The 19,390-nt window shown below is 51.3% G+C and overlaps 1 long non-coding RNA gene across 1 annotated transcript; it reads left to right on the top strand.

Annotated features, from left to right (window-relative positions):
- The first annotated feature begins 4,043 nt into the window (after nucleotides 1-4,043).
- On the top strand, nucleotides 4,044-17,335 carry LOC311510619. The gene is made up of 3 exons (XR_014709114.1): nucleotides 4,044-4,941; nucleotides 7,961-8,088; nucleotides 9,562-17,335. It is a non-coding gene; the product is annotated as an uncharacterized lncRNA (long non-coding RNA).
- Nucleotides 17,336-19,390: the final 2,055 nt, after the last annotated feature.

Here is a 19,390-nt window from a genome sequence, read left to right as displayed (position 1 = left end):
ATGAGAGATGGGGATGGTGTGTTAAACACACACTGTGTGTGTGTCTCTGTAAAGCTAGAAAGCCCATGGGCGTGTGACAGAAAGCAAGAGGGAGGTGTGCAAAGGAGTCTGGTATGTGGTGGAGAGTAAAGCTAGAAAAATGTGTGAAAAAAAGCACGCACCCAGAGAGAGACAAGGGAGACTGAGTGTGTTTGCAGCGGTAGAACTGTAGGTTCTGTGCGTGAGAGAGAACTGGAGAGACAGAGATGCTGTGAGTGGCTATGTTCATGGTGTGGGAAAAGAACGACCCATGATCTCACCATTCTCCGCTGTCCAGCGGTCAGGCACGTAGGACGAGGCCCAGCTGACCGGAAGCCTCAGTAAATCCTTCTGCAGGAACAGCCCATCTCTGCAAAGCTGCAAGCCCTTCCTGGAGGTGGGTGAGAACGGGAGTCCTGCAGTTCTGATCTGTGCATAAACTCTCAGTGCCTTTGGTACAGAATGGCTTTCCTAACCCAAACTGCTCTGAAGGTCTCTGCGCAGCAATATGTGCTGTGTAAACACAGAGGAAATTGGGGTTTCAGTAGCAAACTGTTCCTGTTCTGTGTTTCTTATTCTCCTTTGGCGTGAGCTTTATTGCTCCTACCTGGTTAATTTCACGCCGTGGCTTGTTTGTCATGCAGACCTCTTCTTTATGGCCTTCCCCTTGTCCTGGGAGCCGTCCCTTCCAGAGAAAAGGCGTTGTCTGTAGCAGAGTCGAGCCCTGCACACCGAGTAACACCCCTGGCTCCGATCTTGGCGCCGTCCAGTTTTCCAGAGATTCCTTTCTCTGGTTTTAATGCCACGGATGAGCTAAAGCAAGACAAGCAGCAGACGGGTGTAGTCACGTCACGCTGTTGCCAGAGATGGGAGGCATTTGTGCAGTGTCGACCTTTTAAGGGTCGTTGAAGGAGTTGGTCTGATGCTCTGGACAGGCCAGCTCTTCAGCAGAAGAGAACGCCTGGCGCGGGTCATGTACTATTGAGGTCTAGTGCCCCTGAGGACCTGTGCTCACTGGGACCGTACTGGAGTGGGAAAGCGGTCAGCAGCAAGTGATGATGAGGGCGCTCCCCTCTCAAAGCTAGTGCTGTGCGGGGGTGGAGGGGTGCTGTTGAAAATACCATTTGTGCAAACCAAGCTGAGGTCCTGGCCGCTCGTGGTGATGAGAGCCCCCATTGCAGGGCGTTCGCCTCAGTTCCGACGTGGCCGTTCTGCCTCCCTGATGTGCATCGCGCTGCTTCTGTCCAATGCAAAATTTTTCTTTGCGCCTGGTATGAAACCACTGGGAAGTGTTTGCTGTGAGCTGCTTAACAGCTGCTGCCTCCAGCCCAGAGGTGGCTGCATTTTAGCAGTGGATGAAATTGTAGCTCCGTCTTCAAAACTGGACTAATTATACCTCCTTTCTTCCCACCCTTGGTTTATACAGACTGTGCGCCCTTCAGAGCAGGGCCTCTCACTCGCTTAGTGTCTGCAGCGCCCAGCACGATGGGGTCCCCAATCACAGTTGGGGTCTTCGCAGCGCCTGCCACGACAGGGGCCCTGATCTTGGCTGGGGGTCTGGGCAGCATCTGGCACAATGAGGACTCCGATCTCCTTTGCTTATGATAGACACTGGGACCCTTTAGGCTGAAAATCTCACCACTTAAGTACTCAGCTTAGGAGCATCTGGGCAATCGCAGACTCGATGGCCAATAAACTACACCTGTTAGTGAAGATTTCTCTGGGGTGATCTCTATTCTAGATGGAACTGTGGCTTATTTCCCTGGTGCCAACCATCCTAGTCAATGCAGCTCAATCCACAGGCACCCTTTTCTGTTGATGTAAAAGTCACAGCTTCGGCCTAAATGCAGGTCCCTAACCTTGACCCAGACACGGGCACCCAGAGACAGGTCAGCGTCCCTGGTTCTTTGCCATATTGTGTCTTCTGTTACCATTTACTACACTGCAGGAGCATTTCCTAGCTCCCCAGGCCAGAAGCAATCGCTGTAACCATCCAGTCTGACCTGCTGCATACCCCAGGTCAGAGACCCGCCCCCAATTCATTCCCAGAGCAGAGCTTTTCAGGTCACATCCAAGCAATGATGGAGAATCTACCCCCACCCTTGGTACGTTATTCCCAGGGTCAGCTTCAGAAAGAGGCGCTGGAGCAGATTGGTGGGGTGGTTTGAGGAAGCAGCAAGTAATCTTGGTGGCTTTCTTGTGATAAAGGGTTTGGGTGGAACTTGCTGTCTTTGGCCACATGCTGCTGCTACCTAGGGGCTGTAGGCGCCACAAAATACGGCTTGTTAGCAAATCAAACCAGTGCTGGTTTCTGGTGCCCTGGCAGGTCCCCTGGGAGGAGTTTTCTTTGTTTCAAGTACCAGAGCCCAGGACTCCATGAAGAGGTGAGACCGAAATCGCTTCAGCAAAAGGGCAACTGGGGGGTCTTGATTTGTACGTTCACGTGTTTGGGGACTTTGGGGGGCGGGGGGAAGAGATGCGTTTCCCCACGTTGGGAATGTTCAAAGGAAGAAGGAAAGTGACCGACCGAGAAATTGCCCTCCTTGAAGGGAACAGGCTCTGCCAGTGGCAAGCTGGGTGACCTTGGGCAAGTCCCTTCACCTCTGTGCCTCAGTTTCCCCTCCCACCCTTTGTTATTTAGACTGTAATCTCTTTGGGGCAGGAACTGCCTCTTATATGTTTGTGCGGGGCCTATCTCTGGTGCTTATTAGCGTAGTAACTGAGCCCCTTGCACTCTTTGTTAGGTACCACTGAGGTCCAGAGAAACGGCACATCTTGCCCGAGCTCGTACATGAAGCCTGTGGCGGGGCAGAGAATTGAACCGGGGTCTCCAGAGTCAGGCAAATACCCCCTGTGGGGCAGCCTAGGCTCCTCGTTCTAGCCGAGCGAGGGAAGACTTCACACTGTTGTAAAAGGCACCGGTAAGCCCTCACCCGGATACGCTCTGATTCTGGACCAGGTGCAGGGAAGAGCTGCCAGGCTGATCGGAGAATGAGGGACCTGTCTTCGGAGAGGAGACAGAGAGGCTGGCTCAAGGAGCCTAGCAAAACGAAGAGAGCAGATCGTGCTCTATGAATACATCAAGGGAGAACCCGCTGGGCAGCAGAAGAGCCAGTGAAGCTCAGGGCAAGGCGGGCACAAGACCAAATTTGGATGAACTGGCCGGGAACAGATCGGGGCTGGCCACGAGAAGCTGAGGACGGAGGGTCTGGGACAGTCTCCAGTAGGTGCAGGGAGGACAGCAAGCCAACTCGTGTGCCGATGGAGCAGGCTGGGATGAGGGAGTCACTGCGGTAGCAGGGGCTGGACTCCAGGAACCAGGAGCTGCCTTCCAGCCCTTGGTCCTTTATTCCAATGAGTCCTAGACCCCTGCCCTGCCCATCCTCTCCTCCACAAAGGGACCCTGATCTCTGTGGGGATCTCTAGGCATGGCTGTGTGTGTTCTGTGTCGGTGCAGCAGCTGCCCTGCCCTCTGACTGGCTCCTAGGCACTACCGTAATACACCGAGTAAAGAACGTACAGCGCCAAGCACAGCGGGGTCCTGATTCGTGATTGGGGCTCCTAGGTGTTACCATAATACACCTAATAAATAATACACGACACAGATTAATAAGTGACTCAGGGACAATCTGCCATGGAAAAGCATTCAGCTGTAAAGACGCTAAACACAAGTTTTTTTTGTCTCGGCCCTGAGGTCAGTAAGTTGTTTGTGGCTCAAAGCTGCTGGCTCCGAGTGGACAAACAGCAGCAGTTTTGTGAAACAGATTTGAGTTGGAGACTTTAGCTCCGGTCCGGTAACAAGTTCAGTTAAGTCTTTCCATTGGGTGTTTTATGAAGAGCGGCTGTCTGGCCACTAAATGGAAATTGATTTGTTAAGAACACTGTCACAGGTTTTAAACCTCTGTATGTAACGCATGCAAATATCAGCAGCTTCTTAAATAGATCTTAAATAATTAATTCCTGCAAAATGATTAGCTAGTGGATCCTATGAAAGGGAGAGTAAATGCGCATTGCAGACACCTTTAGAAATGTTACTAAAGACACTGATCTGAGCTTTGAAATTCTTCATGTAGGGAGTCCCTCCTGGTAACAAACTTTTGTCATCTGAACTTCCCCCCCTTTGTGCAATGTTGAGAAAGGAATTCTCTTAACTAGTTGAACGGACAGTGCTGAGATTAGGGCAGAATGCTTGCAGGGTCCCTGCGAGAGATGCTAGCAGGGGAGTACGTATTAGTGATTGGAGCAGGTTAGCCAACTATTCCCGGTTGGTGACCTCCAATCTGACGTCAGAAATGTTCATGACCCCCTTGCCTGGCTGGTACAAGTGTGGGTAGAAATTGTATCAAGGCTAAGCCCATGGAAACGACTTGGCACGTGGAATCCTTCACCTTGAAAGGTCAGCATGCGTGGAGGTGAGATTTTCTTTGCTTTAGATTGCACTAAAGATATTCACTGCCTCCAGAGCTGGCTTTCAGATCATGACACCCCCACCCACCCCCCATTGGAGAAACCCTGGGTTGGAGCAAGGAACTGGCACTCAGAGCCGAGAGTGAGCCGAACTCTCCTCCCAATTAAGGTTTCATTAATTAACATCTGTGCAGCTGGTTAAGATCACTAATGAATGGCTCTGGAGACGGGCAGCGGATTATTAAGCATCAAGGGCTGAGTTGTTTTGCTTGTGACTGGAGAGGCTTGTCAGGCCACTGATGTGAAAAGGGCCGAGGCTCTTTTGATGAATGGCATTTGCTTTCTCCCCATCTCTCTTCCCCCTGGCCGGAATCTGAGCCTTCCAATCATCTCTGCTCCTGACACAGCCAGGAGAAAGCGGAGAACGGCTTCAAACAGCCCTGCGAAGAGAGAACCTCCGACAGAGATGAGCTCACTCAGCGAGGAAATCACCAAAGAGAAGGCGCCCTGGAGCGAGTGAGTAGCGAGTTCCGGAGTCACATGCTGCCTCTGGGGTGAGATGGTATTTCATGTTCCCGTGACCGTGGAGGAGATGGACAGGTCCTGGCTGACATGGCGGAGTTACAGTCATTGGGATCGGGGGCGGGGGTGCAAAGAAGAAAGGGCGTGAATTGCTTGCATTAGAGGAGCAGTGTGAGAGCCTGATTGGGAGCCAGGACTCTGGAGTTTTATTCCCAGTTCTGCCACTGACTTCCTCTGGGAGCATGGTCAGCTTACCTCCGCCATCTCGCTTTATTCCTTACTTTCCCATCCGTGAACTGGGGATGATAACGCTGACCAAACTTGCAGGGGGTTCAGTCCGGGCCCCAAGGACTTCAGTGGGAGCAGCCGACAGAAATGCTCAGGAAGGCCCTGCAAGGAGCTCTGAGTTCTGCCCCGGTGCAATTATTTGCAAGTTTGCGGCCATTGTTATTAGGCAGCCACAAGCAGGCTACACAGCACCAATTTTCCAGGGGTCCTGACCCCCCCCCCCCAGCCTTGCTGTGCTCAGTAGGCCATGATCCCTGCTAGCCCAGCACCGCTCTGGGAGGGAGAGATGGTTGATTCAGAAATCAGCACCTTTAAGGTTAGATGGGCCCATAACAGCCATCTAGACTGACCTCCTGGGTAACACAGGCCGGAGGATAACACTGCGTGATTCCTCTATCCAGTCTGTCACTCTGGTCTGAGCGAGGTTGTATCCGTTGGAAAGAGACACCCAATCTCGGTCAGCATTGGCGAATCCACCTCCTTCCTAGGGAACTTGTTCCCAGTCTTGCACCTGTTGCGAGCGCAGAGCCCCTTCCACGGTGGGAACACCCTCCTCTTAGCGCTCCCCGGGGGCCACTTGGGGAAGTGCATTATTAGGCTTGTGGGATGTTGTGAGCCTGCTGCCCCGTTTGCTTGGTCAGAGCGGAATGCAAACCTCTATAATTTGTCTTAGGGCAGCTAATATTTTCCTTTGTGATTTTTTTTTCCCCAACTAAAGCATTTTGCTCTCCAGGAACCAGGATTTCATTCTTTTCCGAGCTCAAGTTTAGCCCCAGATTTCCAACAGACAACTTGGGGTTTTGGGCATCAGGTTTGGAAATACATGAGCTCCACCTCTGTGCCAGGGGCAGAAGTGTGAAGCAATTGTAGAGACTTGGGGCTTCCCATCGCAGGGTGCCAGCTGGGCAAATTCCACCCCCTTCTCCTTTATGCAAACGAGCTGCAAAAATACCTCTGGAGAAACTGCTTGCGGCATTAATGCTCTAATGGGGCATTCCCCTCTTAGCTGATTAATCATAACGGCACAGGCTTGCTGGCATTATGGTTTTACATGGGCCGAGCCGACCGTGTCAGGGGTGCAGCAAGGGAAGAGATGAACCATGGGGAGGGAAGTAACTGGTAAAAGATGGGGAAGGAATTTGAGCAGGGGTAGCAAAGTCCTGTTGGTTCGGGAGGAAGTAGATTAGCGGGGCTGGGGCTGGAGGCAGCCCAGGGCTGAGATAGCAGTGAGGCCGTGGGTCAGGACTGAGGGGCCTGGCAGAGTGGGGAGCTCAGGGCTGGGAGAGCAGTGAGGCCATGGGTCAGGACTGAGGGGCCTGGCAGAGCAGGGAGCTCAGGCCTGGGAGAGCAGTGCGGCCGTGGGTCGGGACTGAGGGGCCTGGCAGAGCAGTGCGGCCGTGGGTTGGGACCAAGGGCCCTGGCAGAGCGGGGAACTCAGGGCTGGGAGAGCAGTGAGGCCATGGGTCGGGACTGAGGGCCCTGGCAGAGCGGGGAGCTCAGAGCTGAGATAGCAGTGAGGCCATGGGTCGGGACTGAGGGCCCTGGCAGAGCGGGGAGCTCAGAGCTGAGATAGCAGTGAGGCCGTGGGTCGGGACTGAGGGGCCTGGCAGAGCGGGGAGCTCAGGCCTGGGAGAGCAGTGCGGCCGTGGGTCGGGACTGAGGGGCCTGGCAGAGCAGTGCGGCCTTGGGTCGGGACCAAGGGCCCTGGCAGAGCGGGGAACTCAGGGCTGAGATAGCAGTGAGGCCGTGGGTCGGGACTGAGGGGCCTGGCAGAGCGAGGAGCTCAGGCCTGGGAGAGCAGTGCGGCCATGGGTCGGGACTGAGGGGCCTGGCAGAGCGAGGAGCTCAGGCCTGGCAGAGCAGTGCGGCCGTGGGTCGGGACTGAGGGGCCTGGCAGAGCACTGCGGCCGTGGGTCGGGACCAAGGGCCCTGGCAGAGCGGGGAACTCAGGGCTGGGAGAGCAGTGAGGCCGTGGGTCGGGACTGAGGGCCCTGGCAGAGCGGGAAGCTCAGGGCTGAGATAGCAGTGAGGCCGTGGGTTGGGACTGAGGGGCCTGGCAGAGCGGGGAGCTCAGGGCTGGGAGAGCAGTGAGGCCGTGGGTCGGGACTGAGGGGCCTGGCAGAGTGGGGAGCTCAGGGCTGGGAGAGCAAGGTGGCCTGCAGGTCACAACTGAGATGTTTTGCCCCATGTCCACAGTGTTTCCTTTGCAGGCAAATGTTTTCATGGTGGAGGGAAAGTTTCTAATAAATCCAACGATTAAGCCAAACTCTTACTACATTTGATATTCAACTCCTAGAGCTTAAAGCCAGATGGGACCATTAGATCCTCTAGTCTGACCTGTCCAACACAAGCCATTGCATTTCGTCCATCTCCCGCTGAGCTGGGCCCAGGAGTTCTCTGTGGTTGTTTTTATGGGACTAGTGGGAAGAGACTCCATTCTACTAACTACATTTCCCTGGGAAATAACTACCGCACTTGGCTTGTTACCATTCCTGCCTGGGTTTCACACTGCGGAAAATCTAGAGTGGCTGCTCTGGAAAGGCGAAAGTCCCTGAAGTGCGAAGGCTTAAGGAGCAATTTTTCACAGTTTAGCACAATGACAAAGCAGCAGGGAATTTATTCTTTACATTCTTGTAGGCAAACAATAGTTGCATTGTACCGGTAGGCTGGCTTCCTAGTGGCTGCAGGGCCCGTGGCACAAAACACGACTTGTTTGCCCTTGCAGTGGGCATCAGTCCTAGGACTGGAAGGGAGAGGTCACCTAGTCCAGTCCCCTACACTCATCAAAAGAAAGTGAAAGATGCGTTAACATACACGGGTGTTTGTGGAAAGCTGCACGCTGCGTGTCTAGTGGTAAGTACCTGGTTCCTGATTCCAGAGAGTGGGAAGCAATTGCTGGGGTGGGGCTGGGAGTCGGGGCTCTCCTGGGTTCTGTTCCTAGCTCTGGGAGAGGGGTGGGAGCTAGTGGGTTAGAGCAGGGGAGGGGAGGGAGTCAGGGCTCCTGGGTTCTGTCTCCAGCTCTCTCCTGATTTGGGGTATGTCCATGGGAGGTCCCAGTCCTGTTGATATTTAAAACACGGCCCTGGAGTCTTAGACTGGAGAACAATCCTGCCTCTTAGGGTCTCACCAGAGCCCCATCAGCTGTACTTGCCACTGTTCTGCGAGCTGCCCAGGGTGGCTGATGAAAGTCTATAGCCAGAACCACTCGGGTAGGTTCATAGATTCCGAAGCCGAATCAGTGACTGACACTCCAGCACCACCCTGGTCAGTTGTTAATTACTCTCACCGGTAAAAATGTGTTCTTTGTTTTCCTCCTGAATCTTAGCTTCAACCCCCAGCCCCTGGATCATGTTAGACCTTCCTTAGCTAGATGGGAGAGCCCGTTACTAACTCTTTGTTCCCAGTGACTGTATTTATAGACTGTATGGGGGACACTTGATTACAGTCCGTAAGAACAAACGGGAGCGTGTGCTGGAAGTGAGAACTGCCTTATAAAGCCAGAGAAGTTAGAGATGGAAAAGCCCCATTGAGTCCCACCTTGTCCCTCACCAGTAGGGGCTCAGATTTATCCCTCCCCTCACACAAACTGTGCCCGGGATCCTGCTCAACCCCCCATGTCACAGAACCCTGAGCTTCAAGGCTTTAAATGGAGGAAGGCGCAAAGCCCTTGGCTCTAGCCAGACATCAATGCCCTGCAGTTTTTCAGGGTGACTCGCTGCTCAGAGAATCGCCAATATTTGACAGTAACTCCATGGAGCAGCTGAGGCCACCAGCAGCAGCCGGTCACGCAGCCCAGCTCTGGCCTCTATTTCCCTTTGCTGCTCTTCACCTACGTTCTCTTTCTTTCCCATTCGCTAATTGAAGGCTCGACCTACAGTGAGCCTCCCGTACCTGAGTGGGGTAGCTGCACGGCGGGCTGAAATCAGGGCTGATCAGTGTAGACTAGGGGGTCGTGAGGTTATTATGTGGGGGTTCCCGAGCTGTCAGCCTCTACCCCAAACCGCTCTTTGCCTCCAGGATTTATAATGGTGTTAAATATAAAAAAAAGTTTTTAATGTATAAAGGGGGGTTACACTCAGAGGGGTACACTTGCTGTGTGAAAGGGGTCACCAGGACAAAAGTTTGCGAATCACTGGTGTAGACGAAGCCAGAGTCAATGAGTCTCCAGGTGGAGGGCAAATTATCAGCCAATGAGATCGGGGAGAAGTGCTGAGTAATTTCTTGTGTGATGGCCAGATGTTGCATTTGGGTCACTGCCTGGTTCTGACCCAAGACCGTCACAGGCTCATGTACCATGATTATCTTGTGTTTTTTGTCAATTTACAGAGCACGTACCAATTCTATGAGTGGATCTTGGGGGTTTCAGGACACGGACGTACGTCTGTGACACTCCGTCAAGGATTTTGATCAGTGTGACTTGATGCTTCCTGGCGTTAGCTTTGAGTTCGGGTGTGAACACACCAAAAATTGAGCCGAGACCATATTTTAGTCTCCCATTTGATCACAGCTGGGGGTAGATTCACCCCAAAAGTCCATGAACCTTTCAAGTAATGCAGGCTGGATTTTGTAATCCAAGTGACTCACGTCCTGTCTCTTCCCCGTCAGTGATGCTTCTCTGCGGTTCGTTTCGCTGCTGGTAATAAGAGTCATGAGAGCTTGGAGACCGTAAAAGCAATGTTGTTGCTTTTGCAGGCAGGTCAAAGGCTGTCTGTTCTGCCCCCATGAAACCACCGGCTTTGTTGCATCTCACTTTTCCTGGTTAGAGGTGTTTCTCTCATGGCCCGTTCCAAAGCTCAGACTCCACAGAAATGTCTGTTGCCTCTAGTGAAACACTTCCTCTTGTCAGCCAGGAAGTGTTTGCGTTGGCCACCGGGAGGTTCTGCATGGGTGCAAATGGAAGGGGCGAGATCTATGAGCCGAGCTTTCGATTCAAATGTGACGCAGGTGTAAGAACCACTAGCTCCCTCAGAACATTTGTGGGTTCAGGAAAGATCTGCTGTGGAACTGGGACGCTCAGCTCCGACACCCAGGTAATCCTGTGACTGCCACTCGCGGATTGAAGATGGTGGATGCTCTGGTGGTTAAAGCACTGGGCTGGGACTCAGGAGATCTGGCTTCGCTCTCCAGTCTTGTCCTGGGCAGGTCACTTAGGCCCAGACTGGGGCCTAGATACCTTTGACAGACTCCCACTGAGCATCTGGCCTGTAACATCTTCATGCCTCAGTTTCCTTTCTGTGAAAAGAGAATAAGCCTTCCTTTGCCTGTCGTGCCTAGCTTGCGAACTCTACTGGGATCTTTCTTGCTATGTGTCTGTGCAGCGCCTGGCACTATGGGTCTCTCACCTCTGTTGTGGCCTCTAGAGCAGTGGTTCTCAGCTGAGGTACGTGTACCCCTGGGGGTGAACAAAGGTCTTCCAGGGGGTACTCAACTTATCTTGATCAGTGTTTCTCAACCTGGTGGTTACGGGACAGGTTTGGGGGATTGCAAGTACAGGGCCGGCCATAGGGGCTGGTAAGCAGGGCAGTTGCCCAGAGCCTCACACCACAGGGGTCTCTATGAAGCTAAGTTACATGCTTCAGCCCTGGGCGGCAGGGCTCGGGCTTCAGACAAGGCTCACAAGTGGAAAAAACTGGTTGAAGTATCACACTGAAATGTAACTGCAATATATTCCAATCCATTTATTTTCTAATGCTATGGTAAAAATGAGCAAGTCAGCCATTTGTCAGCACTAGCAGGCTCTGACACTTTTGTATTTTTATGTCTGATTGTGCAAGCAAGTGGTTTTTAAGTGAGGTGAAACTTGGGGTACGCAAGACAAATCAGACTCCTGCAAGGGGTACAGTCATCTGGAAAGGTTGAGAGCTGCTGGCCGAGACAGAGCAGCTGCAGCACCGTTCTCCACAGGACTGAAGAGCACTTTGCAGAGCTGGGCAGCTGTCATTTCCACCTGGTTTACAGATGAGAAAACTAGGGCAGGTGATTTGGCCAAGATCACAAAGTGACTCAGTGGCAGACCGTATTCTCTCGCTGCTGCTTATGAGTAATGGGACAATTTTCTGACCCCAGGCCTGTCCTCTGACCACTAGGTAACCGTGTGCACATTGAGAGTCCAAGTTACTAGCATAAAACTACCGATGGTACCGTCTACCCTCTCTGGCCCTAATCATGGGACAGAGCTGCTTTGAATCGTGAACTGTGTTAGAGATCTAAGTCACAGAAACGTTACGCCGTTCTAGAATTACATAATGCAGTTAAACGCCCTGCACATCTTAATGCAGCAGGAAAAGCAATGAGGAGGCGGATGGAGGCCCGAGACAGAGAGCAAAATCTGTGCAGAAGCTTTGTGCGTGCGTAGGGGGGAGATGGCAGGGAAGGGAGACAAGAAGACTGTTCTGGGTAACTGGAAGGAGCCGGAGATCGAGAGATACCAGATACCAAGAGAGGGGTTAGGGCAAGAAGTATCCCAGTTTTGTTGGCTGTTAGATGGTAGTAACCTTGTGCCACCCACAAGGCAAATCTGAGTTGAGAGACTGGCTCTAAATGTGATGCTCCAGTGGGCTTAGACCAAAGCAGTCCCAATGGCTGCCAGCGATGTAGGGGGCACCTTCTCCCCACCCCAGCCCATGTAATAAAAACCCTCGAGAGCCCAGGGGCTGAAACGGGCCACATGTGGGTGGACTGGTGACTCACTGCTCCATCTTCCTCCACAATCCAATCTTAAATTCTGGGGCGCTTTGTTCTCCGTGGCACTGCTCCGGCATGGGAAAGGGGCTTCCAATTGAGCGTCAGTTAATCTGTGCCCACTGTAACGAGGCCCTTTTTGCTGCTGAATGGCCGTAAAGAGGCCTGCGTGTACATGGGAACCGGCCCCTGTGCGGATCTAAAACTGCAGTTCTCCCCTTGATAGATCGCTCGGAAATAGACCAGAGTCCACTGAGGAGTCTTCTGGGCTTTGGACCAACTCAGCGGAGAGATGGGGAATCTTAAAGCAAGAGAGATAAACAAACAAGCCCGAATATAATTTCTTCCCTTCCCCTCAGTTGTTCCTATTGTCCCTAGGAGACAGACAGATGAGGGTGATTTTAATAGGGTCTAATGTTGTCATGGAGACAACTGCTCCATTGCTATTAACTGCGATCATGCCAGCTATTATCCTGGTAAAAAGAGTGTGAAGAAATTAATGTATCAGAGGCACCCAGGAATTGGGGAGGCCGCTGCTGTTTTTGGTGGAAAGTCTATTACATTGTCTTGTATTCATGGATCGATGCCTGCCTGCCTGCCTGAGTGGCAAGCACCCTGCTAGGCCAGGGCTAAGGTCCCGAAGGAGGTCTTTCAAAGGCACTTTCCCCTCCGCCGCTTTGTTTGAAGGTCACAGGGAAATAAAGCAGCGGCAGTGTTAGATGTTGATAGAAAACTGTTAATGGGAAAGAATCCATCTTGGAGACAGTTCACACTTAAACAACAGAAACAGAAAGAAGAGGTGGTGGGGGCAGATAATTGGGAGTCAGGACACCTGGGTTCTATTCCCAGCCCTGGAAGGGAATTGGGGTCTAGGGGCTACAGCAGAGGACGTGGGGACGGGTGTCAGGACTGCTGGGTTCTGTTCCAAGCTATGGGAGAGGAGTGGCGGCCTAGTGATTAGGGCAGAGGAAATAGTAATAATGCCTAGCTCCGATATAGTGTTTTTCCTCAGTGGATCTCAAAGCGCTTTACAAAGACAGTCAGTAGCATTATCTCCATTTTACAGATAGGGGAAACTGAGGCACAGAGCGGGGACGTGACTTGCCTGAGGTCACTCAGCGGATGGAGCAGCAAGTCACTCCGTGTCGCAAGTCCCAGCCCAATGCTCTGCCCACTAAGCTACGCTGCGTTCCTGTGGGGAGGCCCAGCTCTGCCACTGCCTGGGAGCAAGTCGCCTCCCCTCCATTTCCTCACATATCCCAGCACTAACCCGGGGATGATGCAGACTTCCTGGGGCTGTTCTGAGGCTGAGTTTTCAGATCCACGGATGGAAGCACTGGGGAGAGGCACGTATCCCCTCTCTAGTGTGCACGACCCTCTCTGGGCAGACTCCATCTCCTAACAGAGGCCGGGAACCTACAGGACGTACTTTTTTGCATACAGGAATTAAAAAAACCTTCCCATTTGTGCCCATGCGCAGCCCTAACGTGAGGCATGAAAGTCTGCTCCCAGACCAAGCCATTCCCGATAAACTGGCGCTCGTTCCTCTTCCATGAATAACCAACTCAGGGCCAGAAGGAACCATTGGGCTCATCTAGTCCGACCTCCTGTGTACCACAAGCCAGAGAACTGCCCCAGGATCATTCCCAGAGCAGAGCTTTTAGACAAACATCCAGCCTTAGTTTACAAATCGCCAGGGATGGAGAATCCGCCATCACACTTAGTGAAGTTTAAGCCTAACAATTCTTTTCCAGAGGCCTCCGTTTGCCTCTCGTCCAAAGGGAAAATTCCAAGTGGCTGCCATGGAGCGAGACCTTGGGGCGCACTTGTCCCAGAAACGGAATGGGGTGACCTATGGCTGGGATCCCAGATGGCCAAAGCAATGAGCGAGGATATTCGAACTTTGGTGAAGTCCCTGGCCCTGGACTAGGTCCTCAGCACCGTCACCCTCTGGAAGAGAGAATGGGAGGATATCTGGACAGTGAGCTGTTTAGCACAACATTCAAGTGCACTAGGGAACTCTGTTTGCACTAGCAGAGTCTACGTGCAGCCATTAATGTGTGCAACACGTCAGTGAACTTTAGACATCTCACCTCTGCAGCGTGTGTTGCCGCTCCATGTAGGCAGAGTCTGTGTCTAAGGGTTGCTCTGCACACAGTTGTTGTACGGGTATAACTATCTTGGTTGGGGTGTGACTTGATTTTTTTTATTTTTTTTTTTTAACCTGCAAAAATTCAGGTGATTGGTTTGGCTGCTAAGAGGTCAGGAAATGCAGCACTGTGTACACAATGTGTACGATTTTTTGGAGGAGGGGGGAGTTGGTTTGCGTCTTGTCTGTGTATCATCCATGAATGCTCGTGGTGTGCAACTGGGCATTTCATCAAATCCACATAAATAAAACTAAGGAAAGTGAAGGAGACTTCTCCATCCAGGGAACCTGCAGGGCGGATTCAGGGAGTTACAACATTAGTGACCCTAGTTAATGGTGGGTTAATTCCTAGGCTCTTATTTTTAATGATCACAAGAGGCCAGGGCCAGGGCAATGGTGCTTCCCAGGCATCTCCGACACCTAGCATCTTACTGGGGCTTTGGGGTTGTATATGGTGTCCTGCACCCCCGACGCTTTGATCGTCTCATCTATTTAGCTTGGCAGCTCTTCAGGGCAGGGGCCGTCTCCTGCTCTGTACGGTGCCTAGCACAATGGAGACCCTGCTCTTGGTTGGCCCTTGGACATACCATAATAAACAGGATTAATGCTTCCTCTGTACCGCCCCGACACTGCCGAGCCCTGAGCGCTGCCCTGGGACATTGACTCAGAAGAGGGCGCCATGGAGAGCCCCCGTTGAAGTGCTGACGCCCCTGGACCCTGCTGAGTTTCTGAGCACTGTCCTGACTTGAGCGCAAGATGGTATCGCTTCAGGCCCTGGGGACGGAAGCAAAGGCCTATGTACTGCAGTTGGGGGAGGATTTGAAGGGCTGATAAGGTCTGAGACCCTGAGAGCGACTCCATTAAGTTTATCGATATGGTGCTGCTGGTGGCAGGGGGCAAAGCCGAGCGATTCTTTTGTCCTTGCACCAAATTGCAAATCTTTTCCCAGCAAACCCATCAGCTCAGGGGATTGCGCGCCTGCCAGAGAAAGTCAGCAGCGAGGGAACTTGCAGTCGCTGGGCTGTTTGCAAGCCTCACTCCAGCCAGCTGTGCCTGCTTCACGGCCCGTCGATACTGTGGGGCTGAATTCAACCCCCGAGCTTGACAAGTCTTGTAATGAAGTGCCACGGATGACCGAGAAGCTGCAGGGAGCACCCCAGCTGCAGCTGCTGGAGTGCAACGTGGCTGATGGGTTTTATTGCCTCCCCCACTAAAACAAGGGTCAGTTTCTCTCTCTGGCGCCCAGAATGTGCTGTTTGTGGTGACTCACGCCTGCAAAGGGCTTTATACTCACAAGAGCAGCGCGGAGAAGTAGTTCCGCGGTTCATGCAGAGCCGGTGATGCAATGACTGTCTTTGTTCTGTGCATGTACAGCGCCAGATCCAACAGGATGCTGATCCATGACTCCTAGGTGCTATGGTAATACAGATAATTAATAATCATTGGATCGGACCATCCAGCATATGTGCCCCATCCCCTCTAGCAGGTTCCTGGAACATGGCTTCTCTTCTCTTCCCTTCCCTTCCCCGGTGCCATGCCATGATCTTTGCTCTATTTGTATTATTACTTAGGCAGTGCCACATGCTTTCCCCCTATACAGCAGGCCTGGTGTTTTGTACCGGCAGCAGGTAGATGTAAGGGAACCATAACACCCCCGCCCCACTACAATCAGCCTGTAGCTGTCGTTATCCTGCTTGGGGGAAAATAAGGCTAGTCGGTTCCTTTGTTAGATTACTGGATATCCTGTCGATAATTTGAATCCTTGGTTCCCCAGTTGGGGAATTGTAAGGTACACTAAAGAGTGACTCCCAACGGAGGCCAGCTCCCACATGCCGTCTCAGTCCATGGGGAGGACGCTCCCAGCTGCCACCAGTTGTAACATGGATTCTAACAAGCATGAGCCAGCAAATCTTGACGAATGGCCCATGGTCTAACCTTGCTCCCGGCCCCAGCAGCTCTAGGGTGCTGTGATTGAGTCTACGGTCTCTCCCATGATTTGCTTTAGCCAGGCTGAGATTCAGGAAACCCCAGTGTAGTGGCATTTAGAATGGGGCCACCCTGTACCCTTGGGTAAAAGTACACGCACTGGCTTTGACTGAGCTCGCGTGCTAAAAATGCAGTGTATCTGTGTCAGCAAGGGCTGGCTACCCGTGTGCGGTCCTGTCCAAGATCCTAGGTTCGTGCTTGGGCAGGTAGCCTGAGCTGCTGTGGCTGCACGGCTATTTTCACCGCACCAGCTTGATCGGAACTAGCGCCTGTATGTCTATGCAAGCCGGAAATTACCCCTCCAAGTTGCAGGGTGGACATACTCGTCGGCAGCAAAGGCCAAGTTGAGTGAATCTGGAAGCTGCGGCGTCATGTCTGTGCCTGGCGTCCTAAATGAAAGAAATCCCTCTTATCTTCATTGCAACTGAGTAATGCCTCTCTTCTACTGCAAAAGACCCTCTGTGGTCTCCTTGGACAACACAGTAAGCTCAGGGCTACTGTAATGTCTTGCAGAGAAGACGTCTCCAAGTGGGCTCTTTCCCTGTTCTTTGTTTAAAACACTTGGTGATGGCAACATAGGGTTCAAGGACAAGGCAAAGTTTGTACCTTGGGGAAGTTTTTAACCTAAGCTGGTAAGAATAAGCTTAGGGGGTCTTTCATGCAGGTCCCCATGTCTGTACCCTAGAGTTCAGAGTGGGGAAGGAACCTTGACATGGCTCTCAACCTTCCCAGATGACTGTACCCCTTTCAGGGGTCTGATTTGTCTTGCATACCCCAAGTGACACCTCACTACTTGCTTACACAATCAGACATAAAAATACAAGTGTCACGGCCCACTGTTATTGAAAAAAATGCTGACTTTCTCATTTGTACCTTATCATTATAAAATAAATCAACTGGACTATAAATATTGTACTTATATTTCAGTGGATAGTCTATAGAGCAGTATAGACAAGTCAATGTCTGGATGAAATGTTCGTTTGTACTGACTTGGCTAGTGCTTTTTATGTCGCCTGTTGTAAAACTGGGCAAATATCTAGGTGAGTTGTTGGACTGCCTGGAAGACCCCTGCGTGCCCCCAGGGGTACGTGAACCCCTAGTTGAGAACCACTGTCATAGAGGGTAGTAGAAGCTCTGAGGCCAGACCATGGGAGGTGCTGTGCTCTAGTCCCACTGGAGGTGAGAATTACATGCTGGGCCTAACTGCTTAAACAAAAAGGCCATTTGTGTCGATCTCTCTCCATTTTTAGGACAGACTGGGGGTGGGGAAGTGGGGTGAAGTGCAAGGAGATCAGATTTAAATAGAAACAGACAACTGACCTGCCCACTTCCTCAGGAAACGCACATGGTAAGCTGACCCCTCTCCTCCCCGCCACCATCACATGGAAATGGAAGACAGCCTCTGCCCAACCCTTTTAGAAACGTGTGGGTGGGGAGCCGGACGCGATTAATAACATCAGCAGGAAATGCTAATTACAGCAGGAGCAGGATCTTTGCCCAGAGACTTATAGGACTTGGCCTTCAATTTGCTCTTTGACTTAATTATTTCTCTCAGTCTCTTTCAAAAGTGTTATGAGTCTTTTGAGAAATCAGAGCGAAGAATCAGAGTGAAACCTGCAAGCCAAGTCTCCCCCACCCCTGCCTTTCCCTGGCCGGCTGTTAACACGGGTGAGGAATGATGGCAAAGAAAGCAGCTCATTGTACAGACCTAAATAACTAGCGTTTTACTTTTGGATCCCCTCTGAACCTCCTAAACCACCTCAAACCATTCCAACCAGAAAAGGGGAGGGGAAAGATTTTGCTTTGTCTCCTCAGAACTGGTGGTGCCTAAACAGGAGGCAGAAAAATAATCCCTCCATTCATGAGGGGAGATTGAAAATCTCAGGCAAAGCTCACATGTCTAAGATATCTAAATGACTTAGGCCCCTAAGTCCATTTTCAAAAGTGATTTAGGCACCTAGGGTGTTAAATCTCATTAAAAGACAAGGTTCCTAAGGGCTCCATGGCAGATTTTAAAAGGTATTTTGGTACCTACAGATGGAGATAGAAGCCTAGGGGGATTTTCAAAAGCACGTAGGTGCCTAATTGACTAGGCCTCCTTGGTGCTACGATAATACAAATAATAGGTGCCAAAGGTCTAGATCCTCAGAGGTATTAGGTGCCTAATTCCCATGGGAGTTGGGTGCCTAAATACCTTTGAGGATCTGGGCCAAAGCCCTGGAACTTCGGCACATTTGAAAATTTTTACCCTTAGTCTTTAACTTTTTTTGTTTGACTCTCTTATAGATACAAACGTTAAATGCATCCAAAGGATTATCAAAGCTGGACTGGCAGGTAGGAATTCCTTGTCCCAGCTCGTTAGTTTGCGGCAAGATCTCCGGCAAGTACCCTTTCTCTATGCTTCAGTCTCTCCTTCTGTAAAGTGGGGATAATGGTACTTAACTACCTCGCAGGCTGTTGTGGGCAAGTTGTCAGGTGCTGTGAAGAGGCTTTAATCCACAAATATCACAGTTTGCGTTTGGGAGTCAGACTGAAAAAAACGTGGTCAAAACGTAGGCAGAAAAGCAACAGGAATGCTATCAGCAGAACGAGCTTGTAACCAATGTGGGTGCTTAAGTGATTATCTCACTGTGAGATCTGGATGTTTTAGTAAGCTACCCGCTTTGTCATTTGGGCTACTCACATGAATCTTTTGTATGTAAACAGAGAAAATCGTTTGATTTTTCTTTCTCTCCAAATAGCTGTGACCCGTGAGCTGACTGTAAACGTCTGGACCCACGGTTCCTTCTTTTCCCACAAACTTTGCCCTAACACTTTCTGTTTCCTTTTCTTAAACTTGACTGGTCTACATGCTCTTCTGCAATGCTCCTGGGAAGCCAAGGGACAATCCTTTCATTTTTTCTAGCTTCTCTATCTGCGGTGCCATTAAACTCTTATTACAAACCTGTTAGCATTTCTTAGTGAGCTGTAGCTCACGAAAGCTTCTGCTCAAATAAATTGGTTAGTCTCTAAGGTGCCACAAGTCCTCCTGTTCTTTCTACTTCATCGTTATTGGCAGTTTCTTTAAGCATCAGCAATCGCAGTATATGCCAGTACAATATGCGGCAAGCTCCAGTAGCTCTTACTGTAAATACACCCGGAATATACTGTACAGCCTACACACATGCGTGCGTATCCACGATGGAACTAAAACAGACAGGAGACTAATATGAGGGAATACAAGGGGGGTGTTGCCAACTTGCACATGTTGAATGCAAGTCTCGTGATATTTGGTGTGTTTCTTAAAGGCCTAGCTGCCAGAGTCGTGGTATTTATGTGAAACTCTCCACTTTAATTGAA

Source organism: Lepidochelys olivacea, assembly GCF_965140295.1.
Source record: "Lepidochelys olivacea isolate rLepOli2 genome assembly, chromosome: 20".
NCBI lineage: Eukaryota > Metazoa > Chordata > Testudines > Cheloniidae > Lepidochelys > Lepidochelys olivacea.
The sequence above is the reverse complement of the archived record's forward strand: the minus strand, read 5'-3'. Positions and strand labels throughout refer to the sequence as shown.